Source organism: Aricia agestis, chromosome 4 (genome assembly GCF_905147365.1).
Source record: "Aricia agestis chromosome 4, ilAriAges1.1, whole genome shotgun sequence".
In the NCBI taxonomy this organism is placed as follows: domain Eukaryota; kingdom Metazoa; phylum Arthropoda; class Insecta; order Lepidoptera; family Lycaenidae; genus Aricia; species Aricia agestis.
Window position 1 is genome coordinate 16490604 of NC_056409.1, and position 10430 is coordinate 16501033.

At 37.3% G+C, this 10430-nt stretch overlaps 1 long non-coding RNA gene and 1 pseudogene across 1 annotated transcript; both read right to left on the reverse strand.

Moving 5' to 3' along the window:
• Positions 1 to 2062: 2062 nt before the first annotated feature.
• Positions 2063 to 3849, reverse strand: LOC121726489. Its single transcript, XR_006035541.1, has 2 exons — positions 3012 to 3849; positions 2063 to 2557 (listed from the first exon to the last, which is right to left on the reverse strand). It is a non-coding gene; the product is annotated as an uncharacterized LOC121726489 (long non-coding RNA).
• A 302-nt stretch (positions 3850 to 4151) lies between these two features.
• On the reverse strand, positions 4152 to 8609 carry LOC121726488 (annotated as a pseudogene).
• Positions 8610 to 10430: the final 1821 nt, after the last annotated feature.

The following is a 10430-nucleotide window of genomic DNA, read 5'->3' on the forward strand; positions in this document are numbered from 1 at the left end:
TTTTCTCTCTCCTGAGAAGTTGTTATTTTTTACTTACGCGATGTTAGAACATGAAGCACGATATATCTTTTTATTAATTTATTAAGAAAATGATATACGGTTATCAAATAATAGTGATAAAAAGCCCGTACACGGCTTGTGTTAACACGGCTTTACGGGACAAAATTATTAAGTAATACTACAATTTACAAAACTACTAGGAAAGACAAGTAACCTACCACTAAAAATCTTATAAAGTACAGATATTTTATTACTAATTAAGCATTCACCTGTTTATCACACTGTATTGTCATTCAAATATTGTAATAATATATCTATTTCCTATTGTATCTTCTGTTCGCTTAAAGAACCATACTTAAATTACTATGTTACTAGAAAAACACTAAGAATTGGTTTGTATGAAATGTTGATATAATATATTCGGACATTGCTTGATTTTAAATTGTAGATATGAAAATATAATAAAATGTAATAATTCGTCTATAACAGATATAGTTTGAAAATAATAAAAAATGATGTCGACATGTATACTTCTAATTAAAGTAATGATAATAACTTTCTAAAATTTAAATGTGAGAAGTTTCTCCCTCAAATTAATTTAAATTAGTTTAACTTTTCTTTTTAAAGTTATATAATGTCTAGTTCTTACTGATATAAGTAAGATTTAACTTAAATGCTTTTAAGTTTTTATTGAGTAAACATTTGAAAGTTTGTGCAGTAAAGCTGATCGCACATATTTTGTCCGCACCGTACTGCGGGGCTAAAATGGTCGCTTTGGAGAATCATATATTGAATCATAATATTCACTTACATCAATGATTGGTCTCCGCGCGCGAGCGCCGCTCGCGGGACCAATCATTAATCGAAGCGAATCACTATATGAATTGCACGCAAAGTGGAGTTTAAAAATGAATCATATTATGATTCAATATATGATTCTCCAAAGCGACCATTTTAGCCCGCGGGTCGTATTTTAGAATTCGTTGTATGCAATGACGTCATGAAATGCGGCGTGTACAGTGCTGACAAAATAAATGTGCGATTAGCATAAATAAATTGCATTTTTTGCCAAATTCCCACGTCGATTAAACTAAGCCTAAGGCTACGTTTCTACCAGGGATGTGTTGCGAGAAATGTGTTTTTGAGAACCAACAGCATCGCCACGCTGAGCGATGTCACGGCAAGCTCACGTCATTGAAGCGAATCTATTGGTTCTCAAAAACACATTCCTCGCAACACATCTCTGGTGGAAACGCAGCCTAACGGAGTGTTAAGAACCTAACATGCTGTCTCAAGCAATTTCTTGTGTGCGTAAGGAAAGATCTATTTAGAGAAAGTCGTCTATGTTTTTTCTAATATTACCTGTCTTTAGCTGTTTAATTACTCTCCAATTACTGCATTTATGGAATAATAGAAAGTAATTCTCAGCGCCATACTCCGTTCCTTCCCACGTACATAGAGAAATTGATGATGGTGGACCTACGTAACTCGGTGGGGTTATGTCAAAGTCAGTCGATTAAAGTCAGACTTGATAAAACCTAACAAAATCACGTAGACCGCCATCCGCTTATGAATAAATTTGATAGTAATGTAGAATTTTGACAGATTAGTTGATATGCGAAACTTTCTGATGATAGTTATTTCAGATATTATAGTCATCATCGTAGATTATAAGCTGACTAATGTTAAGATTCTGTTTTTTTTTCAGCTAAATAGATATATTTTTATTCTTTTAAATAACCTACCTAGTTCTACAGTCAGTCTTTATAGATTTGTATTGTTGTTCAGTGTTTTATCCCAAATTATTTATTTACATCAAACAAAATTATTACAAAAATACGACATACAGTACGACAGCTGAAATTATCAATAAGGGATAAAACACTAAACACTCTTATTTTAATGTAAAAATAGTATTGTCTATGAGTAAATTCTAATCATTTTAATTTGTAAAATGTAATCATTATAATCTATTTAAGCTTCTCTATAATTATTCAATTTAACGATGTAACATTGACCTGTTGCCACTGTCGATTAGGAAATTATGAAATAAAACAAAATAAACTAAGAAGAAAGCTGTAATCAAAACATACACATACAGTAAAAGCAGTTTTATTACAACAAAATCAACATAAGAAAATAAGAATAACATAATAAATTGCATAGACATCTACAATACAAGTACATAAACTTAAATCACGCAGAAGATAGTACGAGCATGCACAACTTAAGGTCAGTTGACATTGCAACGTGACGAGGCGATACGATTACACATTTTGTGATAAACCATTCAAAACTGAACTTTATTTACTCCACAAAAACATAAACTTGTCGCCCGTGGTGTGGGGCTGCCTATTCCAGTTTTGAATGGCTCATTTACGGCCTGAGGCGTCAGAGAAACTTAATGATTTCCTTTGATCTAATGATAAACAACATACATTTTCTGTCAAACTCTTCATTAAATTAAAGCTCATGATCATCTCTGAGTGCCGAAAAAAAATCACCTGGCTGTTCCAATTTGGAATGGCTTTTGCATCGCCTCGTCACGTTGCCAACCCTTAGGCTGGATCATAAAGTTAATATACTTTGCGGAATAGAGCAACAATCTCGAGCTGTCAAACGAAACCGAAATTGATTTCGTCTGTGTGTAAAAAATTGTTTACGTATACATTTACACAAGCCTCTTTCTAAGAGATTAAATTGTCAACGTGCCGATAAGTGCGGACTGGACGTCAAACAGAGGAAAAAAATTGGTTCTGCTGTCATATATCACACGTCTCTTTTTACCACGCAGTGTTACTGATAGTGACATCTCGCTTGCTCAGGCCTTTGTTTCTCTTTTCCGCTAGGTACATTAACTCTATGGGCTGGATTTATATGCGTCCGCGCGAACGACGGGTTTGGCCGCTACAACGCGACATCTGCTTAAATAAATCGTTACATACAATTGCTTGTGATTTCACGATGTAGAGGCCAAACCGCCCGTTTGCGCGGACGCATATAACTCTAACCTTAACATAACATAATCTAAGCGTTAACTGAAGTAAAAGGGTCACTATAGTCCATAACTCCGAGTGGCAGGTCAGGCGGCGCTACACGGGCCGGGGTGTCGTACCAGATAGTGCATTTACAGTGTCAACTTGCCACAACGCAACGTCACGCTCTTTGCAAACGCACTCCTGGCACGAACCCCAACACGTAATTTCACGTGTGACGTCATTGTCTATGGTTCGATCTCACAAACGTATTGTCTATTTGTTTTATTTCACTATTCACTACGGAACGTCTTTGCCGTTTTCACTATATGGTATCTAGCGTTAGTGTTAGTAAGAAAAGTTAGAAGAATCGCTAGTGGTACCAGAATTAGTATTCTAGAGCCGTTGTTAGTAGAATGTACCTGCTAGCAGTTACTGTTAGTATTCGCAATGAAAGTTAGTAGTGGGCATGTCACGTAGCTGTCACTACAAGTGTTAGCTAATTAGTATTTAGTAGGCGCCCTAGGTGTCTTAATTGATCCGTGGTTATGAATAATAAATGTAGGCTTCAAGGCTGTGATATACTATTTATTATACTGTTGGATTATGCATATACATAATATATAAAAATTCACCCAAAACGTGTGCGTTACGTAAATATTATTCCGAAAGAAAGTTGGTGAAAGTAAGAAAAAGGTAACGAATAACGATACAACTTGACACGTAGTTTTCACTCTAGATTTACTTTCCAGCGGTACAATATGTGTTAAACATATTATATTTTACGTTATTACAATTATTTTATAAAATTTTGATTTAATTAGAAAATGTAGAAGAATGTTACAAAACGCGCTTTGAATGATGTTAACTAAATGTAGATTATTTTTGGTCTTTTTAAGCATCTGTATTATTTTAATTATTTTCAGTTTATTGAATATTTCTGAAAATTATATTTTTGTGTTTTAAGTTGTTAAACTTTTAAGATATTTAAAGTAAATAAATTAATGTTTTAGTCCGGATACCAATGTGTTAGGTATATTGTAAGTTGACGAAAACAAACTACGTATCACGTAGGTATTATTTTTTTTGGTTCACAAAACATTTTGTTTATATTTATGGTAATAAATTAGGTATTTATTTGCATATTTCTTTAAAAATTTTGTCAAAGTAGGTTGAAAAATTCGCATTATTATAGTAATGACGAATAAGAATAAGTACATGTATAATATGAAACCAAAATTCTGTCTTAGACCGTTCTTATTGAAAAAAAAATGAAGCAGGCTCTATGGCTTTTGTTTAATTGAAACTATCAAGACCGTTCTAATTTTGAATTTAAATTCCCGATTGCTGTACTCTATGTCACTTCTTCATTTTATTTCGTATTAATAGCTATTGTTTTGCGCGATAGTATCGTATATTACAGTCAATTGTTCGTAATGAGCGTGGATAGAGTCGAGAGTCGTGCGTGTCTCGTGGGAGAGACAAAGGTGAACGCAAGTGGGACACGCCGGCCTTGCGCGCGCTGACATAGCCCTCCATCCGATATTGTGGGATGAATAAAATTGCATTTAATGCTACACGTGTATAAAGGATACGCGTCACGTTAATTAATCGTTTACGTCTACATTTTTTCCTTTTTAGGGTTACTAACGGCCGCACTGAAAGGCATTTCATTGAAAAATTAAGATTTTGTCATAAACTCTATATTTTCATTTCAAGACTTCAGCTGTAAGTCTTCGTTGTTTGCATGTCCGTCTGTCGTATAGCAGACAGCAAAACCGCGGTAGCTAGGCAATTGTGAATTGTAATATTAAAAAAGTAGAGAATGGCTACGGCTCGCACTTGGCCGGGTTACTTTTTAGCTTTCCATCGTTTACAACAATTTTAGTTGAGTTAACCTTTGCGGGGCGAGTCAGTGGGTATTTTTAAAAGCATGACATTATTGGTGGTAACTGCAAATAGCTGCAAGACTAACTGCCGCCTACATGTTGCACTCAGTGCATACTGACGTAATGCGCATCCATCCTGTTTTTCACATCTAATAATTATGCGAGTTCTGTCTGCCTGTCTGTCTGTTAATTGATAAAGGTAAGACTTATTTAAAAGTGTAGTTTCACGTTTAAATTTTGACTTTAATTTTTCACGTTTAGAAAATCGCATTTATGTTGATAACAAGTTTTCAGAGAGAACTCTTCATTAATTGTTAATTGATGATATTTTCGTCTATTTTAATGTTTAATTAGTGTGCATAGAGTTGGTTAGAAATATTAAATAACGATATTTGTGAAACAAATGTTAAGTTCGAGAAAATGAAATGAGGTAGCACTTTTTATCGTTGGTGAATTTTAGAGAAAATTGTCAAACTGGTTTCAAGTGAAAGAATCTACTGTAAAAAATCGCAGCGGAATATTTCTAAACATTTTACAAAAGATAATCTATCAAGGTGATTGCAATGATTTTATTCTAAACAGCGTCGATATACGTATTATAATGGCGGTAAAGTAGGGCAAACGATTGTCGGTTCACAGGCGCTGGCGGCCGGCTAGATAAGCTGCATTGTGCAATTGAGCATAGCACATGGGAGCCGACGTGTAGAGCGGCGCGTCCTTGAGCACATGGGCGAGCGGAGCCTGCCGCCCCCGGCCCGCCGCCGGCCCCCGGCCCGCCGACTACCGGCTGTAGAATGTCACTGCATTAGCGCGGCCCGCTCTATGAATTATCGAGCACCATACTTTTACTATCGTGGAAGACTCCGCGCTCCGCCGAACACTTTCCCTTTAAATTGCGTGAACTTGACACAGTACGTACGTGAGTTTCATACGAGAGGCCGGTGGTAATTTTCTATGACGTCCGCAGAGTCGTAATGTTAATCGCTTATGTTAATATTTTTTTATTTCGTTGTGAGTTCAATCGTTCGAACCAGTTTGACATCTTTCCGCGTGAAACCTGAAATGTTTTCCGACGAGTGCTAGAGGAGTCAGATGCGATAGCGGACGGGCATGCACAAGCATTAATTAGTGATAATGGAGGCGCAGCGGGCACACGTGATAGCGCGGCGCAGCGCTGCACGTGTCGGGCTAAGTGCGCGCACCGCGCACGGATATAGCCGGCGGCGGCCACTCGCGGCGGCTCCTCTAATTATCTAGTTTAAAATAATCCCGCAGTAGGCGTATACTTGCGCAACACTAAATTTCAGAGTTCTAGAAGCGACACTGACACGACACTGGGCACTTCACTCCGCGGAGCGTGCAAAGTCGGCGCGCGCGGCCGCAGCACTGCGACGCGTTCCACTTTTCCTTCCGGCGGCGTGCGAGCGGTCGCGAGTTGGCATCGGCACGCCTTGCATAACCGCCGGTTTCGCAAAGCGGTCGGTGCAGCTCGCCGGCTTGAAATACGCGCCCCTCTGCCGGCAGGCCGCTCCGGCTCCGGTGGGCCGGGACCCCGACCCGCCTGAAGCCCCTCCATCTCTCCGCCCGGTTTCACGCGGACGACTTTCGCATCCGTGCGATCTCACTTTCGTTATTAACACATCGACGCATTGTGTTTCTTTACTTCTGCGTGCACGCGGGCGGCGGGGGAGGGGGTCGCGATTGTTCGCTCTTTTCCACGCGCCATCGTGCGATCTGCCCCTACCACTGCAATATGTCACCGGGGACGATTTTTTCCCGAACGCTGCTGCATCAAGGTGCGCCGAGGTAAAAACGAATCGGAGTTTATTCTGGGTACTTGTAAACGTTTACCGTGCGTAAGGCTCATATGTCGGTTATAATAATGTCGCCGCGGGCCTCGAGCGTCAAAAATAGATGCTCCATTTCGACGGCCAACTCGCCTCGATAAACGAAATCATATCCGAAACACTTCTATTTTATAGATACGGTGGGACGCTCGACTGCGAATTCTATCAAAACAAAAACAACGATGTTTATGTTGTGTTTTTCTCGTGAAAACTTTACGTCATTTTACCTATGGACGATCTATCGTGATTTGTGTCCTCAGGTGGACTAACATAAATCTCGGCTATTATTTTCTCGAGTTTCTAGAATGTGAGTGAGTTTAGTCATTTGCGATGACAAGTATTGTACCGTCGACCTCGGGCGGGCGTGCTAGTTGGCTGGTGAACTAATAAAATAATATTTGAGCGTTTCGCGAGTTTACGTCGTAGAGCTCGTCGGAGCTCAAGGCCGGCTGACTCACGCGAGTATCCCGGCATAGATCACTCCGCTGACACGTGTGCCTGCACTTTACATACGCAAACACCATTATGACTACTTGTTTTCTATTTACGCGATAAAGAATCGAATGGACTGAGATCTAAGATTCTAGGGACCAGAATGAGTCTAGCATTTTAGGACTTTCATCTACGAAATTATCGAGGCAGTAAGAACTAAGACCTACGGAATCGGATACGGATCTACTACTGAATATATGTATAGAAATTTAAAAAAGTAATTAAAATATTTTAGGTATATTTATGTTTTGTATACAACGCTATCTATAAAATCCCTGGTTGTACTATGTCAAAGGTGAGTTGCTAATAGTTACCAAATCTTTAGGAATGCCAGCCACAACGTCTACTTAAGAGCTGAGTGAAACCACAAGTACTGGTGACCACATTTTGGCCACTGCAGCTGTGGCTTAGTCGTGACACATCCAATAATCTCTCATTTTATTACGTCCTGAACACTGTTATTACCGCATTATACATTCAGGTTACCTAAGTAGTTAAATTTATTGCCTGTAGCCTCCAGCTCGTCTTGGGTTTGTTTTGACATGCGAAATTGGTACTAGACTAGGTTTCCTTGTTTATGCCAATTACGAAGAGGTTTTATTGACATTGGGTTTATGTTAACGACTACGCTAAACTTAGTAAGAAGATTCTTTGATTCCTGTTAAAGGTCATAATAATATATTTCTTATATCGAAAAAATATACGGCTATCGAGTGATTAAGGACTTTCGGTGCGGGCAACATCTTATTAAATATAATTGTTATATTATATTGCTCAATATTTAGAGTCGATACATCACGAATAAATGCTTACATTACAGTTAGAAAGTCACCATTATTTCAAGTCTAATTTTCAGCATCAAATAAAAAAAAAAAACACTTTTAGTAATGTAAAAGTGAACGTTTGACGTTCACAGTTTCGTTTGTAATTAGTGTGACGGCATTTTGGGGATTGTAATTTGGGCGGAGCGGCTGAAAGGTGTATTTTAAGATTGCTATGTTTGTGATCAGCTGGCTCGGGACCGACCAGTTATCTTTGAAATAAATTTCAAAGTTTACGTTAACGACAAGTCTTTTAGTTGTTAACGCTTTAGTTTACCTAAAAGTTTCGCTAAAAACTAGTTTATTATTAACAGTAGTTTCTAAATTCTACTGCTGCTAATATGACAATTGATATTTTGTAGAGCGCAGAGTTTTTGAGGTTACGATTAAATTGTCTACGTAGAATCACGTCTACGTCTATCATTCTGACTAAGAATGATATTGACATTAATGTACTCCCATTTGGTATGCCTAAATGGAAATAAGAATCTATACAGTATTTAAAGTAAATTATATACAACGTAATCAACGTATAACAAAACAGTTTTTACTTGAAGATGAAAAATAGTTTTATTCGTATTATGAGTAAAAATTAATTTATAATACGTATTATTTAAGCTCCATGGCAATATTTAAGCTATAACATAATCGGGGTTTCATGGATTCGGTGTGAAGCGAACCGCCGAGTCCTTCTCACCGGAATCCACCAGTGAGCGGTGATTACGATATATCGATTTAATTGCTCGAACATCCGCAATGCCTACTTACAACTACACGATAAAGGAGGTTTTATGTTGCCAAATACTAATAGAAAGTGATAATAAACATAGAAGTTGCTTGAAACTTCCTTGCGCAGTTAATGGAGCAGACTCTACATATTTCGGACAAAAAAACAATTTGCTCTTTTCTAGGACTTCAAGTAGGTATCTCTATATATAGCAATTTTTATCAAAACTGGTTTTCTGGTTGTTTTCTGGTTACAGAGAAACATACACATTTTGCGTTTATAATATTAGTACGATTTTAAAATTAAACTTTTAAAAGTAAACCATTTTCAAGATGAAAATGGAAATTCCTCATATTATTTCTATATGATATATCAATAAAATATTATTGCATAATGAGCACAAAACATAATGCATTGCTGCATTTGTTTACGTCATACGGTGCATCTGATTCATAAATGCTATAATAGATAAAACATGACACAACTAATGTTGAGGAAAAACACTAGTCGGTTCTAAAACTTGTCTATCAATCTAAATATTTATTACTTCAAAACCGGTACAATCTTTTTACTTTCTCCACGGCAAGTTTCGTCCAAACTCATGTTTATTCAATAAAGATCCTTATGGCATAAGAGTTATGGATGAGAGTTCAAGACCTAACCTACCTCATAAAAGGCTAATTGCCAGGCAATAAGGACGCGATCATTGGATGCCTATTGATGACCTAATGGTGATGTAGGAAGACGACTTCCTGATTACTCAGAACAGCGACGCGAGCTTGGCAGACTTCCCAAGGACGATACAAAGGACTTCTGGTCAAGGTCGGCCATAGAACATTATTAATTATATTAAAACTAGACGACGCGTCACTCCGTTGCGCCAAAATTCGTTTATCGTGCTGGAAACGGCACATTTTCCGGGATGAAAAGTATTCTCTGTCCTTTCCCAGGACTCAAAGTATCTCCATGCCAAGCAGCAAGATCGGTTTAGCGGTTTGGGCGTGAAATGGTAACAGACATACAGACACACTTCCGCATTTATAATATTAGCATGGATAAGATATAGAAGATATACAAGAAAAAGAGTAATAATTATTAGAAGTTGTTATGTCAACATGACTTACAGTCTTTGTTTGAGGCAATTTTCAGAGCTTTTAACCAAGACAAAATCCGTTCTTTAAAAAAAGACTTCTTACTTATTTTAATAAAATAATAATTATTATTACGATAAAAATTCAAATTAGTTTCAAGAAATCAACAAAATTAGGCAAAATATTATGATATTAACATATCACCTATAAAACTATACAGTATACAACTCTACATAGCCATATTTTTACGTGAATCGCTTAACATTACAAAACGTTTCCATGAAAGTTATAAAAACGTGCAATTATTTCTATTTGCGCTGAGAAACATAATAAGGTTGTTTGTAATATAAAACTGTGCATATAACGTGGTATAACACTGTCGTGGCCTGAGAACTAGAGGCATTCCACAGGTGGGCTGGCAGAGACTCGCTGTTACGACACATTACAATTCACAATTGAACGAATATTAATTGTAGCCAGCTAATGATACTAAATTGTAGATCGTTTTAGATCTATTGAATTTACGTTGATTAATGTTTTGGTATAATTTTGTTATTGAAATCTGTTACGTAGAATTAAACTACATAC